Source organism: Lissotriton helveticus, chromosome 11, assembly GCF_964261635.1.
Source record: "Lissotriton helveticus chromosome 11, aLisHel1.1, whole genome shotgun sequence".
NCBI classification, from domain to species: domain Eukaryota; kingdom Metazoa; phylum Chordata; class Amphibia; order Caudata; family Salamandridae; genus Lissotriton; species Lissotriton helveticus.
Genome location: NC_136072.1, coordinates 978,554,471 through 978,573,050, shown reverse-complemented (window position 1 = coordinate 978,573,050; position 18,580 = coordinate 978,554,471). Strand labels below are relative to the sequence as shown.

The window sequence follows — 18,580 nt, the reverse complement described above, 5'->3', positions numbered from 1 at the left end:
AGATGCTCTGTCCATCACCACCCCCTTTTATGAATCGTTTTGGCCACTACAAGTGTGGACGGGTATGCTCAGACATGAGTCCCTTGCTCACTGCACCATCAGGATTCAAGCAAGCCGGGCCGAAGACGGCTGCAATGCCAGAAACCGGTCCCCGGAAGCTTGTTTCCTTTCCAGTAAAGAATTGGCTTGGTAGTTTGGTCTGCCCTGTTCCCATGGTGCACTGGGCCAGGGACAGACTAATTTGCATGTAGCCAGGTTCTGAACTCGGATGGTGCATTGAGCTAAAAAATGGTGATGGATCAAGCCCTGATCTTTTGACTGGGTAGGAGTGTTCTGCTTAATTCAGATTCTCTGTCCATCACCACCCCCTTTTATGAATCGTTAAAATGGTGGCAGGGCAGGGGGCAGCGGGCGCGCAGCAGAGTTTGAGTGCAAAAGTAAGAGGTGTCCTTCAGTGGGCCTCTGTTTTAAGTTTTATGCCAGGATTTAACTGCTTTTTAAAACTGAATTCTACTGTTTTTAAATTTAATTACTTACCAGTAGCGAGAGCAGGATCTCCTCTTCTCTGGCAGGCAGGCAGGTACCAGAAAGTGCGGTTGAAAGGTAGAGTTACCCTTCTCAATCATAGAGTGCATTTGTGTCAGTGGTCAGCATACTAGTCTCCAGACCTCTGATGCTTTAAAATGGTGACTGGGCAGCGGAAGCGCAGCGGGTGTTGCGTTGGCATGCCAAAGGCAAGTCTGTCTGCACCCATCCGAGCCCAAATGGGACCAGGGGCCAGGAACCCTGCCAAAATTCAGCAGTCAAGGACCCTCTATACCAGGAACCAGCTACGTAGACTCTCCCTGACCATGCTGTTAAAGGGGATGGCAATTCGATAGCGGATCTGCTGGAGTTCAGGTATGCAAACACTGCAACTTTGAGATAAAAGTATCAGTTGACCTTACTGGGATGATCATAGCTTTCGTGCTGGGAACATTGCCTGGAAACTAGGCCTAATTAACAGCTGATCATTCCCGAAACACAAAACTGAAATACGCCTTTTATTGGAGGAAGCAGATCTCGATGCCTTGTTCATCCCTGAAAGCAGGCTCAATGACAGCTTCACCCCAGATATTTTAATGGCCCTACACCCTGGGTTTCAAATTTATAAACTGGATCACATAGGAAAGGTGGGGGGTGGACTTGCCGTCCTGATAAAAGATGAATTTAAATGTGTCATTAACCCCCTTTCCATTCTTGACTGTGAAAGCTTCCAATTTACCATTACCTTCTCGCCAATACATACTTTCTCAGGGCTATTGAAATATAGGCTCCGGGTGACTATGGGGAGTTTTTAGATAGTCTAACTGACACCCTGGTCAGTTTTTTGGTGACGAAAGCTCCTATTACTATTTTAGGAGTTCTAAACTTTCACCTTGAGGACCAGAATCTCCCTAATGCTAAGAGGCTGCTGCTCAATCTTGAGTGGCTACAACTATCCCAGCTGATAACGTCTGCCACGCACATTAAGGGACATATACTTAATCCATTAATCTCTAACAACCCTAAAATCTCAGCACTTTCCTCAGTACCTATGCCTTAGTGAGAACATTACTTTATCCATTTTGTACTTTGCAACAGGGGAGCCGGAAAGAAAAATCACCAACCCTCTGTCATCACCAGGATGAGGAACTGGTCTAAGCTCATATTAGATGTATGGGGCGAATTCCTAGTCTCCTCGGCTCCCAGGATACAAGGAAAGGTTGAAGAAGCATATTCCAGCTGGATTACACAATCATTGGATACCATGGCCTTGAAAACGACCCAAAAACAATGTCCAAAAAGGCACCATGGTTTAATGCACAACTAGCGTCCCTAAGGAAAAACTGTAAAACAAATTTAAGTGAATGGAGGAAGATCTATGAGGCACAACTTAAAGTTAGGTATAAAGCAGCCATAAGACTTTACCATAATAATATTAAAGATGCTCAGCCAAACAATTTTGAGCGAAAGATTAACCAGACACATAATTTATCTAGGGAACTTTTGTAAAGTGGTCAAATCCCTAACCTCCCTAACTCATGACAACCACACCTCTCGGGTTTCGGAGTAAAAATGCAAGGATCTAGCCACTTACTTACTTAAAAGTCATGGATATATATAGCTCCTTTCAGAATGGGAGTGAGACAGCCACAATCCAGGAAAGAGATCATGGGCAGATCTCCTCCACTCCTGTCCTTACTCGCTTCCCACTTACTAACATAAATGACATGAGATCTCTGATGGATAAGGTCAAATCGGGCTCACTGTTAGATACTGCTCCACCCCATGTTCTTTGTAAGGTCATTAAGGTCACGTTCCCGTCATTAGTCAACATTATTAATCTCTTGATAGAGGCAGGTGTAGTTCCAAAAGGTTGGAAACATGCAATAATTAGACCTTTATTGAAAAAATCAGATCTAGATGCAAATAGGGAACTATCATCCTGTACCACTCTTACCACTAATTGGTAAATCAATTGAGAAAAACGTAAATGGAGCACTAACAACGTTTCTGGAATCTAACCAATGCCTTTATCCCATGCAGATGGGCTTATGGGCAAAGCACAGCACGGAATCAGCACTGCTAGCAGTGTCAAAAGAATTAACAAGCATTTACAATGCAATAGGTCTCGCAGCATTAAAGTTTGAGTTATTGGTATTGTGTATGACAATGCCAATATTTTTAACTTTCGCAAATGTGACACCTATAGCATTTCTATTGCAATTTGTGTTGTATTTACGTGACTTAGATGTATTGATATTACAAATAACAATGGCTTTTAATTTTTTTAAATAATTAATACTTAAATAAAAGTTATTATAATTTATAATGACAATAGCTTAAGATTTTGTAAATATCTTTTGTAAATTAGGTGCCATGCTTACCAGTAAAAGGCTGGCTCTAAGGGAGTTAGTTTTCGGTAAGAATGTCACCAGGCACCACAGGCACGCAGCTGCCGAAGATAAAGTGCTGCGGTAGTTGTGCCAATTTTAATTAAAAAAATAAAATCATGTTTCTGGGCAAATTATTTGACCTCCCTGTGCATAAAATTGTAAATATGTGTGGAATGTAACGTGATTGTAAATATATAAAATGTAATATCACAAATGTGAAAATCTCCTGTTCATGCTTAGTTGCCAACCATGTGGGTTTTCTTCAGATCCATACAAACATACGTACATTATCTGGGGGTGGATGTGTGTGGGTGTGTGTGTGTGGGGATGTGTGTGTGTGTGTGGGGGTGTGGGGGGGTAGGGGGGTTGTGGGGGTGGTGTGGGTTGTGTGTGTGTGGGGGGGGTTGTGCGCGTGAGTGGTTGTGTGTGTGGGTTATGTGTGGCTGTATATACAAAGTCCAGGCCCTAATTTATAGTCCCTTCTTAGGCATCCAAACCCTCTCGAACCAGAAAATGTTTTTTTAATATGGTCTGGTAGGTTGATCACAAAAGTTTGCTACAACTTACAGATTGTGGACATATCGTCTCAGAAAGTGTTGTTCTTCGCTACCAGGTGAAGCCATTGTGGCACACAGAGTACAGTTTTTTAATTCTATATCGGGAGGTGCTGTGGAAAAGGTATTTACGTTCTGTTTCAAAAAAATGCTTTTACAGCTAAGCATTCACCATAATATAATGGCTTAAAAAACAATGTAAAGCCTGTATCCTTCGACTTTCACAAATAACTAATTATAATTCTACAAAAAAAACAACTTTGACAACACTGCATTTGGATACACAATAATCTTAGCCTCTAGACTGGAATACAGGAAGTGTATTGTTTGGTACTGGGCATGAAGAAAAATGCAAAGCTACATTCTTTATGCCGCCTCCGTTGAAACTAAATTCACACTTTTAAAATATGTTATCCCTAACTAATACCGCTACATTACTTGACAATGAAAAAACTGGAAAATAAGGGTAACATGAACTTCCTTCAAAACACACCTTTCTGCAGTCTTGTGTCTCCATTGGCGCACGCACCGGAAGTCAGGCAATGTCGCCTGTGACGGGGGCGGGGCCGCGTCCGGACCGGAAGAGGAGGCAGGGGGAGTAAATGCGTATCGCGGCCCGGGGCTCCTGTGAGCGGTGGAGAGCCCCGGGGCCGCCAGCAGGAGGTTACGCAAGTGTTGCGGGGCTCCCTTGACCAAGAGGGAGCCCCGGGAAAGGAGTCCCCCGAGATTGGCCCGGTAAGTTAAAAAGGGCTGGGGGGGTCTTGGTGAACTTGTGTGTGTGTCTGTGTGTGACGGGGGGGTAGCACTCATGTGTGTGTGCGCGCGCGTGTGTATGTGTGGGGGGGGTGTCTGTATGTGCGTGCGTGCATGGGCGCTCGTGTGTGTGTGTGTCTGTGTGAATGCGTGACAGCAGCTGGCCACAGCTAGCGCGTTCGCGTGCGCGTGCCAGTTTTAAATCGCCTCCAAGGAGATGCGCGCGGCCAGGATTGTCTCCTGGAAAGCAGACACGCCGACAAAAGGTCTTCGGCGAGAACGCGCTTCCGCGCGCTTAGCCGAGACCTAAAAATGACCCTGGACCAAGGCAGTTCAGCCACTATACTACTTCTTGACCTTAGTGCAGCATTTGACACCGTAGACTGTTCTATTCTACAAAATAGATTGTTGGAAATCGGTATCCAAGACAAAGCTTTGCAGTGGCTTACATCCTATTTGAAGGGAAGAACTTTCCAAGTCATGGAAGCTACCCTTTTCTCTAATATCATGCCACTGACTTACGGGGTGCCACAGGGCTCCTCGCTTAGTCCCGCATTGTTTAACATCTATTTGGGACCACTGGCACTGGTAGTCCAGGAGTTTGGTATCTCTATAGTATTGTATGCAGGTAACATACAGCTGGTCGTCTCTCTTGAACCCAGAACCAATGGCAAATCAGATCTTTTAGCACCATGTCTAGAAAGGGCTGTGGATTGGATGACAAGCAGCTATCTAAAGTTGAATGGGGATAAAACTGAGGTGACGGTCCTTGGAAACAATGCGGTGCCCAGGCCTCTGATTAGCTGACCTAACTGTCTAGGTTGTCCATCAGTCCTGAAAGCAACTACAGGGACCTACCAATGGAGAACCAAGTTAAGAAACTAGCCGATACTTGTTTTTGTTTACTCAGAATGCTCTGTAAAATCCTGGAGCGTATCCCCTTCCAGCTTAGCAATACAGTAATCCATGCCCTGGGTACATCACATCTCGACTATGGAAACTCCCTTTATCTAGGGGCACCAAAATATGTCATCAAAAAACTTCAGGTCGTCCAGAATGCTACAGTAAGACTGCTGTGTAAGGTCCCAATACAGAACCAGCTGGAAAGCATCTAAAAGCGCTACACTGGCTCCCGATCAAGGCTAGAGTCAAATTCATACACAAGGGCCCCAGCAAAATCAGAAACTTGGTGAGCCTAGATGTCCCCAACAGAAGCCTTAGATCTTGTTATGAACGGTTACTAACAATGACCACAATTAAAAGAGCCAGATGGGGTGGTAGATCCTTTGCACATCTGGCACCCAAGCTGTAGAATTATTTTCCACGTGAATTCAGATTCCTGGAAACATAATCCATTTTCCGAAAAAAGCTTAAGACCTGGCTTTTCCATCAGCACCACGAAACTCCCCTCTAGCTTTTGCATCATATCTGACTTGCAGCGCTGGGAAGCCCTTGGGCAGCTATGTGCTCTATAAATCCCCTAAACCTATGCTATGGAGAACTATAAAACTGAAATGAATATCGTGAGAGGCAATGCTTTAGGAAAATAATACACTCCTTTTTTATATATATTTATTATTTTCAAAACTGAACAAACAGTGCAGTACAAATTCACATAAGTTCTCCACAAGACATGAGCACAAGTCAGTGCATAAAATCTCCATAAAACAAGGTCACAAATCAATGTATACATGTTCCTACCCACACCAAGTCGTCTTTTCCCTCTTCCCCCGGGGTCATGTATACCAATACGTCCTGCATCTGCCAGTACACAGCGGTCTTATTTCTACACGTGATGGAACGAGATCGCGTATCTGGGTCTTTCTGGTGATCACGAGGGTGCCACATCATCCGGCCCCGCGTCAGGGACTCTTGTGTAGTATGTGCCGCGGACTGTTGCGTAGCCCTCCTGATATTAAACCCAAAGTATCGTCTCCAGGGGCCCCAGCTTTTGTGAAATATTTTGGGGTACCCTCTGATGCGAAATGTGGTCTACTCGGCTATCATATACATATCCATGCCTCGTGTCCGTCCCTGATAGTCAGCTTCTCTGCCACCCCCCATTTCCTAGCAATGTCCCTCTTTGCAACCACTAATCCCAGGGAAACAAAGGTCAGTTGCGTCCACCTCACTCGGTATCCCTAGTAGCACAAACTTGGGGTCTACCGGTAATGCCACCCCCAGGATTGTACCTATTAGCACCAGCACTTGACCACAGATTGGTTGAATTTCGGGACATGTCCAGATCATGTGAAAAAAACTGCCATTGGTCGCTGCGCAGGCCAGGCAGAGCGGAGTCTCTGCCCTCCCCAATCTATGTAATCTGTCTCTATCATAGTAAGATCGATGCAATATCTTCAACTGAATAAGTCATAGTCTCGCCTTTATGGCCACCTCCCAGGGGTGCATCAACGCCACCTCCCAGTCGATATCTTCCATGACCCCCACCTCGTTCTGACCGAAGTCGCACCAGCCCATCGGGAATATTGTTGTTAATGGTTTTATATGTGAATGAGACTGCCTTGTTGGCAAGCTCCACTTGCAGGAGTCTACCCTCCAAGGGCGCATATTCTGTCATTCGGTCACTCAGGACATGTTTTGCCAGCCATTAATGACGCAGCTGTGTGCATTTAGGAAATTGCGTGGGGCTCATGTCGTAGTCTTGTTGAAGTTTGGCCCAAGTTAAAAAATCTCCCTAAAATAATACACTCTTGGCATGCATTTCTTCTGGGATTACATGGGTAGATTCTGCCATCTTTCCTTTGTGCTGGCTGACATTGTACAAAAATCCAACATACACAATTCAAGAATATGATTTCAAAAGAGTTCTGAAGGTTGCGATAAAATTCTTTAGGTTGCAATAAAATAATCCACAGTTACGTGAAAAGTTCACAGTTGCGTCACGTTTGGCTCACAGTACCTTTAGTTGTGACAAAGTTCCAAAAGCAGAAGCTGGTGCGGTGGAAAACAAGCGATGCGTTGCTCCTGAGACCCTGGGGAGGCATTTGCGACAGCCCCGCTGCAGCCGCGGGCGTGTTGCGACGAATCCGGTCTGTATGGGGAGTAAGGCCACTTGTCTGGATTCCAGTGCATAGGTTCTGTAGGAAGTTTGTTCTCGCAAATGTACGATGCGACGATCTTTGGAGGTGTGACGATCTCCGGGGCGACGATGCGCAGACCAGTGGTGATCTTCTCTCTCGCAGCTCCTCGATGCGATGGTTTCGGCGGTGACTCTCGAAGCAACGTGATGCGGTCCGCAAGCAGGCGGTGCGGCGATCTCACCCAGTGACGACAGGCTCTGCGACGACACTCGCAGAGATGTTAGACTTCCTGCACCGTTTGGGTGCATCCCGCAAACGAAGGATGCGACGGCTCTGACAGCGGCAACAGACGCTGTGACGATCTCGACCTTCGTAGCGGCAGGAATTTCCTCGCACTGTCGGGGATGCGCTCCGCAGCGAGCGATGCAATAACTTTTCTGTAGCAAAGTCTCTCAAGCTTAGTTTCCAGCTTCCCAACACAGGTACAACTTCCAGAGGGACCACACATGGGCCAAGCACTCCAGGAAGGACATAACTCTCTCAGTAGAGCTCAGGGGAAGCTGGGGGTGAAGTCCTTTTGTTCCTGGGACTTCAGAACAGGGAGCCAGCTCTTCTCAGGCCCTTGGAGATTCCTTCAAGCAAGGGGACACAGCACAAAGCAAAGTACTTCCCCTCTCCTTGGCAGCAAAGCAACAACAGGGCAATCCAGCAGAGCAACAGCAGGACAATCTTTCTTCTTCAGTTTCGGCTTTCTCCTTGGCAGAGGTTCCTTCTTAATTACAGGATGATCTAATTTTCTGTTGTCAGGGGCCCTGTACTTGGACCCCTAAACATCTTTGTTCTCTTTGTGCAAGTGGGCCCTGAGCCCGGTCTGAACCAGTTCTGGGTGTTTCTGGAGCACTTTGTTTTCCTGGCTTCTCCTTTCCTTTCAGAGTGAGGGGCAGGGTCGTCAGCCGCCCAGCAGGAGGTGGAGCCAGCATTGTGGAAGGCAGGAACAGCCCTATTCAGGCACAGGTGCTATCTCCTCCCACCACTCAAGTTTTAAATGCAGTCATTCAGCCTAGGGCTGACTCAGCCAGCCTCCTGGGGAATCCCCAGCCCCTGTCACTCTCAAACCAGACAGTCAATATACAAACAGGACAAGGCACATAGGACGGTCAGACAAGAGAACAGCAACTTTCTAAAAGTGCTGTTCTCAAACACAGGATTCAAAAACAACCTTTCCTAAAAGATGGGTTATTAAATTCTGAGTTCAGGGATACTAGACTCTTATGTCCTATCTTGTTCGGGCAGAAATGCTGGTAGCCACTGTAGCCAGCATCCCCCATGTTAACCTATGGAGCAAGATAGCCTTACAATAGTGAGAAATAGTGAGAAACGAAAATGGCTGTAATTCACTACCAGAGCATGCCACCTGCACCAGTACATGCTCTACCTTTCACATACACTGCACCCTGCCCAGGGGGGTACCTTGGGCCTTCCATAGGGGTGATCAATGTGCACAAAAAGGAAAGGGTTAGGCCTGGTCAGTGTGGGCACTGACCAGGAGGACATGGCAGTTCACAGACTGCACACAGGCACTGCGGTGGCAGGCCTTAGACACCATTTTGGGGCTACTCATGTGGGTGGCATAATCAGTGCTGCAGGCCCACTAGTAGCATTTGTCATCACCAGCCCTGGCACACTCAGTGCACTTTACTAGGGACTTCTTGGTGATACAAATATGCCAATCATGTATATCCAATCATCATAACAATTTACACAGGGAGCACTTACACTCTGGTACTGATCAGCAGTGGCAGAGTGTCCAAAGCATCTAAACCAGCAAAAACGAAATCAAGCACAACATCAAAAATACAGGAGGTAGAGGCCAAAAAGACAGGGGAAACCACGCCAAAGATGCCAGGTCTAACAGTCAAGAATATCATTTGACCATTTTTCAGTGTGCTAACATTACCACACACAATAACTTATTTCTAAGTTATCACCCACACCATTCAGTCACCTAAAGCACTGTTATCCAAAACCTCAATGGTAAGTTTCTAAGATCACTGGCTGCTAAGAATCTAACTTCCATGTTCTGCAGCTAATCCAAAATGCCATGGCTGAGGCATGAGCTTTCTTTAATTGCTGGGACTGATACTCCCTGAGACACTGTACAACCTAATTTGATGTACAAAAATCGCAAAGCTAACCATCTTGAAAGTGAACATACTTTGACAGTAAATTCATCCTTTTCAATTCTTTATGAGCAACAATCTAGATGCTACTAGCAATAGTAAACCACAAGGTAATCTGTTTGTAAACTGTTTCCAAAGCTGCCATTTCGGGGATGTTATCACTCACCTCCATATCTCTATTTCTCTTTCATCTAGGCATATATCTGCCCATGGTTTCAATTTGTGCTTGATAGAATGAGAGAAGCTGTGACAAATATGAAAACCCTCAAGCCTGCCAGTCAACACACGTTAAGTGCACAAAAGTCTTTCTGTGTTACACATTGTGAGAGTAAAGCAAGTATATTTCATGGTATTCTTTCACCTACACAACATATCTCATGTTAGATTGCTCCATCAGATTGTAATTCACACTCCTTGGTGTAGTGTCGTGGGCTAAAGGACAGACACTATAGTGGTTACTTATGAGCTTTATTAGTAGCTTCTTATCTCATCCCTGTCCCTACACTATCTGCCCTCATCCTGTCCCTGCTCCTCCTCTTCCTCTCCGGCCCCCTAGCTCCACCCACCCAACTACTAGACTGTCATCCATATAACATCTCCCCCTTCTTAACAAAATACAAAACGATGTGTGAACTCATATTTCTTCAATGAGTCTCTTTGGTCGCTGGATGTTTCGATGCGGCCTTGCGTCCATTTCTCCAGTGTTCACATCAGTCTGGGATACACCCAGTTGACCTAGATCCTCCGGAGCACCATGTTCCGGTGCTTCAAGACTGAGTGACGCAGTTGGGTCCAGTAAAGATCCTGTCGTGTCTCTGGGGCATTTCTTAAAGTGGGACACATTTCTCGTGATTCGCCGTTGGTCAGACTCCGCAGTCAGCATGGTGCCTTTCTATTGGGTGACAAGCAAGGGTTCATCACGGAAACGACAGTCAGTCTTCTTCTGTTGGTCTTGTTTGACCAATACGTAATCCCCTTCATGCAAGGAGGGTGATCTCGCTCTTCTCTTGGCGTCGGCGTATGACTTCATCTTGCTTTTGTTGTGCTTGTTCGTTTCCATCATTTCTAGATGGTTGTGAGTGGGTGACAGAGCTCGCAGGGCTCCATCCCAGGTCGGGATGCGGTTTCTCATGGGCGACCCAACATCAGCGTGGCGGGACACTTCCCGGTGGTTGAATGAGGAGTCGTCCTGTAGGCCCTGAGAACCTCACTGAGAGCCATCTGTAGGTCCTTCTTTTCGGCAGTGGCCTGCTGGAATGTCTTTTTGATCGTGGCCAAGAAGCGTTCGACTGTGCCATTTGCCTGTGGCCAGAGAGGTGTAATTTTCCTGTGATGGAAGTCCAGGTGCTTTGCGAACGCGCCAAACTCATGCCCATTGAAGGGAGGTCCATTGTCTGTTTTAACCTCTCTGGGGACACCCCAGGTTGCAAATAGTTCATCCAGCACCTTGAGGGTACTGGAGGCACCTGTGGAAGGCACGAACTGTGCGAAGGGAAAACGAGAATATTCCTCGATTATGGCTATCACATACTTGCCGGAAGGTAGTGGTCCGTAGAAATCCACGGCAACTTCTTGCCATACACCATCTGGTAAGGTGGTCATTTGTAATGGGGCTGGGGGGTCACCTTTGCTTGTCAGCTGACACGGGTGGCAGTCTTTCAGGGTGCACTCTACCATTTGGTCGAGGAGGGGAAACCACACGTGTTCCCTGAGTGCTCGCTTTGTCGACACAACTCCCCTGTAGCCTTCATGAGCAAGGTCGATGACGCCTTGCCGTAGTCGACGAGGGATCACAATCCGCTGTCCACGCAGTATGATTCCATCTGTGGTCACCGATAGCTCCTCGTGGACGTGCCGGAACGCTTGCAGCTCGTGCTTGGTGTCCAGATCATTGTCTTCGTCTTGAGGGTCATGCGTCCACCGGTTGGTTTGGATCTTGCGGAGTACCTTCTGCAAGATGGCGTCCTGTGCAGTGGTGTCTCGGATGGCATCCATGGGAATGGCAGGTGGCAGTGCCTGATCAGCCACAAAGTGGATATATTCCTCAGCAATCGAAGGACTGGAGCTGGTTGAAGCGGGAGGATGCCGAGACATATAGTCTGCCGGATTTTCAGACTTTCCTGGCTTGTGTATGATCGTAAAGATATACTCCTGAAGCCTCAGGCCCCACCTCTCAATCCTGGGGGGCATTTTGTAACGGGGGTTGCCGTAGATGGTGACTAGCGCCTGGTGATCAGTGATCAGGGTAAAGTGCTTGCCGTAGAGGAAGACATGAAAGTGTTCACATGCCCAGACCACTGCAAGACTCTCCTTCTCGGGCTGCGAGTATGCCCTCTCAGGATCGGACAGACTGCGGCTAGCATAAGCAACTATACGTCTCTGGTCAGAGTCATTGTCGTATTGTGCCAGAATGGCCCCCAACGCTACGGGGCTAGCATCTACGGTGACTTCAGTCTTTCATCTGGGGTTGAAGTAAGAAAGGTTGTCGGCAGATTCCACGGCCCGCTTGATCTCTGTGAATGCTTGCTCACACTGGGGAGTCCATTCAAAAGGCTGGCCTTGTTTGGTTAAGGTGATGAGCGGGTGGCTGATGGTCGCGTAGTCTCGGATGTAACGGGCACAGTAGCTGGCCATCCCCAGGAATGATCTCAGTTCGCTGACATCCTGAGGGCACTTGGCGTTGTTCAAGGTGGCCACCTTGTCCGGATCAGGTTTCATTCCCGCTCCCGAGAAAATATGGCCAAAGAATTTTAACGTGGACTGGTGAAATTCGCACTTGTCTTTGTTTAGTGTCAGGTTCGCATCTAGCAGGGCATGGCAGACGCGATTGAGTGCAATGTCGTGCTCACGGGTGTCGGAGCCATACACAAGGATGTCGTCGCTGTAATTGAGCGTGTTGGGGATGTGTTGGATGATTTGCCGAATGGCTTCTTGAAAGATCTCGGCGGCCGATGATACACCGAAGCTTAACCTCTTATACCGGAAGAGTCCCAGATGGGTGGCGAAGGTCGTGATGGAGCGGGACTGAACTTCCAGCTCCAGCTGGTGATGGCCCTTGTTTAAGTCCAGCTTTGAAAACACCTTTGCTCCGTTTAAAGCAGAGATCATGTCACATAGAAGCGGCCCTGGATGGCGCTCACGTTCTATCACAGTGTTGGGTACTCGCATGTCAACACATAGTCTTACTTTGCTAGTGGTGCCCTTCTTTGGTACGATGACCACTGGCGACACCCACGGGGTCGGGCCATCCGTACGTTCAATGATGTCAGCCAACAAAAGGTCATGGATTTCATCCTCGACGGCTTTTTGAAGGTGGAAGGGTACACGCCGAGGGTGCTGAGCGACGGGCCTGATCTGGTCGTTGATGTGCAGATGTATCTGGCGTCCCTTCAACTTCCCCAGCCCCAGGAAAAGGCGGGGAAAGTGGTTGACAACGTCCTGGTCATCACAGACTTTGAAGAGGATCTCAATGAGACGTAGACGTTCTGCAGTCGGCAGGCTGAGCAGGCAGTCAGCTTCGGGGCCCTTGATGACGTAAATGACTGCCTCTATGGTGACGTTGTCGTGTTTGAGCGTTGTCGGGAATTTGCCCAGACATTGAAGCGGCTTCTTGGACATACAAGTGAAGACTCGGACGGGTGCATACGTAAGTGGAGGCTTGGGCCGCATCCTCTCATATTCAGTGACGGGGATGTAGTTCAGCGAGGCTCCACTGTCCATCACAAATCTAGTGGCATGATTCCCTACTTTTATGTGCAGGCGAGGATACTTCTTGAGTTGGTCCGGGTCTGCGATCATGTTCGCATAGTGAGTTGTACGTTCAGAGTCTCTAGATGATGACCTGGAGTCCCGGGACGGGGATCGGCGCTCCCATCGAGATCTGCATGACTCTCTGCTGGAATGTGACGAGCTGGAGGCCCCAGTGTTCTTTCCATGGACGGCTCTTATGTGGTGTTTTCTGGTGTCAGAACGAGAAGATCTCCCGGTTCCACTTCGCCTCTCCTTGTGGTAGTCTCCGCACATTGCTTCGAAGTGGTTTGTCCAACCACATTTTCTACATCTCTGGCCCATGGCTGGGCAGGTGTCCGCATGAGGATAATCATATCCACACCTGTAGCATATTTTCGCTCTCTCTGGTCTTCTTTCTCTCCGACCGGGTTCTCGCCTTCTGTGCTCGGAGTGTCTCGAGCGAGACGACGGTCGTGTGTTCCATTGCTTGTCTCTCGAGCTTCTTCGACCGCCGCCGTGGTCTTGAACGCGATGTGCCTGCTCGTGACTCACCTTACGCCCAGATTCAATGGTGGTGGCATGCTCTTCGGCCTGATCATAGACACGAGTCATTTCTTCAATGTCATCCAGCTCGTGAGGCTTCCTTAGTAACCGCCTTCTGAGCGATTCTGAGTGGCACCCATCTATGATCTGTGATTTGATGGCGGCGTCTGTTGAGAAGTTGTCAAACTCGCAGTGCCTCGACAGTCGCCGCAGGCGGGTGATGAACACGCTCATTGTCTCGTCTTTCCCTTGACGTGCCTGATGAAACGCGTGACGCTCATAGTCCACGTTTCTTTTATGGAGAAATTTCTTGTTCAGCGCCTCACGTACTTTGTCATATGTTCCGGTATCTGCAGGTGGGAGGTCTTTGATTATTTTGCTTATTTCTCGCCCCGCCAGATTGCGGAACGCGATTAATTTTTCCTTATCAACAGTCACTTTGGACCCCTCTATGTAATCTTCGAAGTCTTCGAGCCACTCCTGCCACTTGGGGCCCATGCTCCCCCCTGTCGTTAGGGTGACTGGCTCCGGAGCCCTCAAATGCGACCCTCCTGCGATGATAGGCTTGACCTCGTCTCGTTGCGGCAATGTCGCCATCTTGGCACCACTGAATCCTGCCTGTTTGGCCTCTGGGTAGCTTGGTACTGCTTGTATTCAGGCGTCTGCGCAGTTTTGGCTCTGAACGTCCCTTGTCACCGTTCGTTTGACTTGGCTCGTGCTTGTTTGCTTGCGTCTCACACTCCCTGCGCTTTTCTGTTGCTTATTACTGCTTGTTACTCTGCTGCTTGTTACCCTGCCTGACCTTAAGATGGCCGCCCCACAATGACTATGGGGTCTGTCCCCGCAGCTGCCTGACTCCAAGATGGCTGCCGTCACTGGCTGCCCACGAGGTTTCTTCTCGGCTCATTCAGCTTCAATCAGCTCCTTGGGGACTCACCGGCCGCCGACTTCGGGAGGGGATCAGCACTCTTCTTGGTGTCCACACTCAGGGCCTCGGCTGCTGGGCTCAGGTGAGGTCGGGCGGGCCCCCCCGCCTCGCTTCCCGCAATTTCGCGCGCTCGCTCGGCGCTGCCAGGCCAATCCTCACGCATCCGGCGTGAGGCGCGGTTTTGGCGCAAATGGGTTCCTTGCTCCACAAGTGTGTCGGCGCTTGCTTCTTCGGCCCCTCTCGACTCCCGCTCAGTTGCCAGACTGGGGGTAGGGTCACCTGCTGCTGGCCTCTCACTTCAGGCGGCAGCTCTTGCTTCAGCGGCAGCGTTCCTCTTTCTGGGCGCTACTCGGGACAGGGCACCTCGGCAGGGTTCCGCTACCGGTGGGGAATGTCGCATCCCACCCTCGTCGCCAGTTGTAGTGTCGTGGGCTAATAAGGACAGACACTATAGTGGTTACTTATGAGCTTTATTAGTAGCTTCTTATCTCGTCCCTGTCCCTACACTATCTGCCCTCATCCTGTCCCTGCTCCTCCTCTTCCTCTCCGGCCCCCTAGCTCCACCCACCCAACTACTAGACTGTTATCCATATAACACTTGGCGTAGTAGCCACATAGTTGTGGTCGTATATTTTCATGTAGATTTTTCATTTACTCTCCTTTGTTTGCTGTCCCTCGCCTTATTTCTTGCCAATCCACATAATTATTATTTTCCTAGTCTGATTTTCTAAACAATCAGTCTACCCAAAATTACTATAAAAAAATAACCTATCGATAGTCATGTAAGAAAAGTAGAATCATCTTGAACAATGTCCTCCTCCATGTAAACTTTAAAAAGAATTAGCAATTCACACCTTGCATGATCATTTTGTTTCTTATGCACATATAGAAAACAAACATTAAATAAACAGAAGACTTACCCAACATAAATTCTCGAGGATCCTTTGGCTTCTTTATTTCTCATAGCTTAAGGTATGAGCATTTGTGCCACGAGCATTTAGTGTCATACAATCTCCAGTTAATGCCAAACCAACTCTAGCACACTAGCTGCCTTATTTTAAGGGATGATTTATATACGCTGTGTGTCTTATTCTCGTTCCCAAGTTAAACATCATATGGCTTGTCATTCCATAGCTGCCACAACTTTTCCCATCACAAATCAAAATCCCTCAATGCACAATATTGGTGGGTGTTTTGGTTCAGCATTTATCTTTGGGAAACATCGGTTCTTTTATATTTTTCTTGGATTCCACATTCACATAATCGTTTCTAATAATGGATGACCAATTCTGTGAATATATTATTCCTAGAACATTTACAGCTATGACTCACTACTTTATTATCTGTTCTATTCAACATGTTCTGTACAGCGCTAGTAAGGCCCTTCAAAAATATGAGTAAAATATGTGCAATACAAAAAAAAAATACTCTCCTTGATAATCTACGCACCACAGAGCTCCAATGCAACCCTTTTAGATGAAGGGTTTTAAGTCTGGTTTCAAGGAAATGGTAAAGTTGTTGACTTGTACTGTGTAAAAGAGAAACACCCACTCTGCAGCAACCGCTAGTCTAAAAACACTTTACAAAAAATGTCATCATCTAAAATGGAAGTGCCACATAATAAAAATCATGTTTTCTGTGAGAAGCAATTTATTATTATAGTACCTAGAGGAAACGGGGTTTTGGCGTTATTATAGCCAAAAGAGGTTACAAAAATTCATCAACTCTATCAGAACTCCTGGAACTACAGATTCAGTACAAGGCATTTGACATAGAGGTTTAGTTTCAGAAGTGGCTGTTCATAATTGTGTTTGACACAAAGGCTTTTAAATTCCTGGAACAAAGGACCCACAAAAGATGTGGAGATAAAACAATAAACCATAAGAACACCTTGCTCTCCACCTATGATACTCAGAAAGATGTATACAAAACATCAAATCTTGACTCTGGAGTTTTGTCAAACTATGGACTTGCCACTGGATTGTCATGAATTGCAAAGCTCCAGAATTGGTGGTTACATCACAAGTCTTCACCAATCTAGATACCAACATTGCAGTAAGTGCCTTCCAGTGAGGAATTATTCCCTGGCACAGCATGCAACAGCTGCTCAGAGCAAGAGACAAAGAACTTGCATTCCCATTGATGCTCTTCAATTTCCTTATGGTTAAACAAAACCATTCATCATGAAATCCTTCTTGAATGTTTGGTGATGCATACAAAATTGGCCGGGGAGAGGGGGAGTACTAAAAGGTCAATTTCTGTTCCTGGGCCCTTAGAACCTAGATCTTTGTGTTTTCCTGTCTTGATTCCAGGCCCATCTCCCCATGAGTTCAGAATGTTTGTAATATTGGTGTCTTTTAGAAAAAATGTATAATTTTCACCCCTTTTGTGAACTCTGTCCCTACATTTGTCTTTGACATCAATGTGTTGTTCGAGACATCCTTTATTTCCTACAGTTCTCACACATGATTGTGTTAGTCCTAGCTGTGGTGTCTCCTTGTCTGGATTATTGCAACAGCATTCTCACTGGCCTCCATGCACATTCACAAATATACTGCCAAGATTACAGAATAATTCTGTAAGATTTATTTGATACATAAGAAGCAAGGACCACAAGAACATGGCCCTAAGACATCCAAATTGACCACCAGCTAAGAATGACCCCTCATTAAAATGCACTGTTCATCGCCAAAGGTTTATGGTCATGCCCTGTTAGATCCAGACCTATCTAGCCCCACTGTCCATTTATATTCTGAGATCATCTGCAAATTTCCTGGTTCTGCATCCACCGAATAAAAAAAAAACATAGTGGTAGATCTCTCCTTGTATAGGTCTTTTCCTGCAGAACTCTCTTCCTCAACCATTGGGATGGAAAAAGAGTTTTTAAAGTTCTGTTGAGGACATAAGATAGAACCTTATCCAGTCCACATTCTGCCCAGTTGCACCTAACTTTAGCTAAACATAAAGTGCTGCCTGCATGACTTATCTAAATGAACACACTCAATGATTTACTAGCAGCGGCTTCTCTGTTAAGGTGTGACATCCCACTGCTCTCAATGCAGTGCAAAGAAAAAATAAAATGATAATAACAGAGCGTTATTATCATTTTATTTGTAGTGGAGTTTGGAGCAAGGTTAGGGCGCGGCTGGGCTCGCCCTGTCGGAGGGAGGAGGAGTGGTAAAATGTGCACATTATTTGCACATGATGGTTTGGCCAACCATCTTGGGCCAGCCATACTGTCAGGCCCAATTTGCCTGTTCTCCACCCGGCTATACTGCACAGCCTCGGTGGGGAACATGCACAGGCTCCCACTCCCTGTCTGAATGCCGAACCATGGCACTCGGACCAATCACAATGTTGCTGTCATGCTGGTGACAAGCACCATGATTGGTTAGGGGAGTCTGGGAGCCTAGGTGCTGCTGGGAGCCAGGAAAACAGCGAGGGTGGAGGAGATGCCGCAGCTGGTGACTGGCCAGTAGAGAGACGCAGGAGAGTTTGCCCAAAGACCGGTTGGGTAGGTGATGGTCAAGGAGAAAATCCATAGCCCATCTCCCCTTTAGCTCGCGAGGTAGCTCCACTGGGCATCAGTCAAAATGTCAAGGTCTCAGCTGCCGATGGAAAGATCGCCGTGTCAAATAACATGGAGAGTGAGCAGGAGCAGGGTCGGTTTGGGAGTGCCCCAGTGCCTCAGGAGTCTCCCGCGGCGGTAGTCAGGACTGGCCCCAGTCGCCATCTTGGGGACAGGCACTACAGCAAACTCCACCTCCGCCTGAGATGCAAGCATTGTGAAAGGCAGATGGGAGGGGGGTCAAGAAATCATGGTAGCCTTTCCAGCAGGAGACATGGACCAAGGTCCAGCAGGTCGTTGGGCCAGGAATCCGAAGGTGTAACAGGTACTTTACCCATGTCTTATACACAATTAGGCCATTTCACT

General features: G+C 47.3%; 1 protein-coding gene across 2 annotated transcripts in view; it reads left to right on the top strand.

Annotated features, from left to right (window-relative positions):
• GRK3 (G protein-coupled receptor kinase 3) overlaps positions 1-18,580 on the top strand; it is a 1,268,751-nt gene that overhangs the window by 492,181 nt on the left and 757,990 nt on the right. The gene's annotated exons all lie outside the window — the stretch shown is intronic.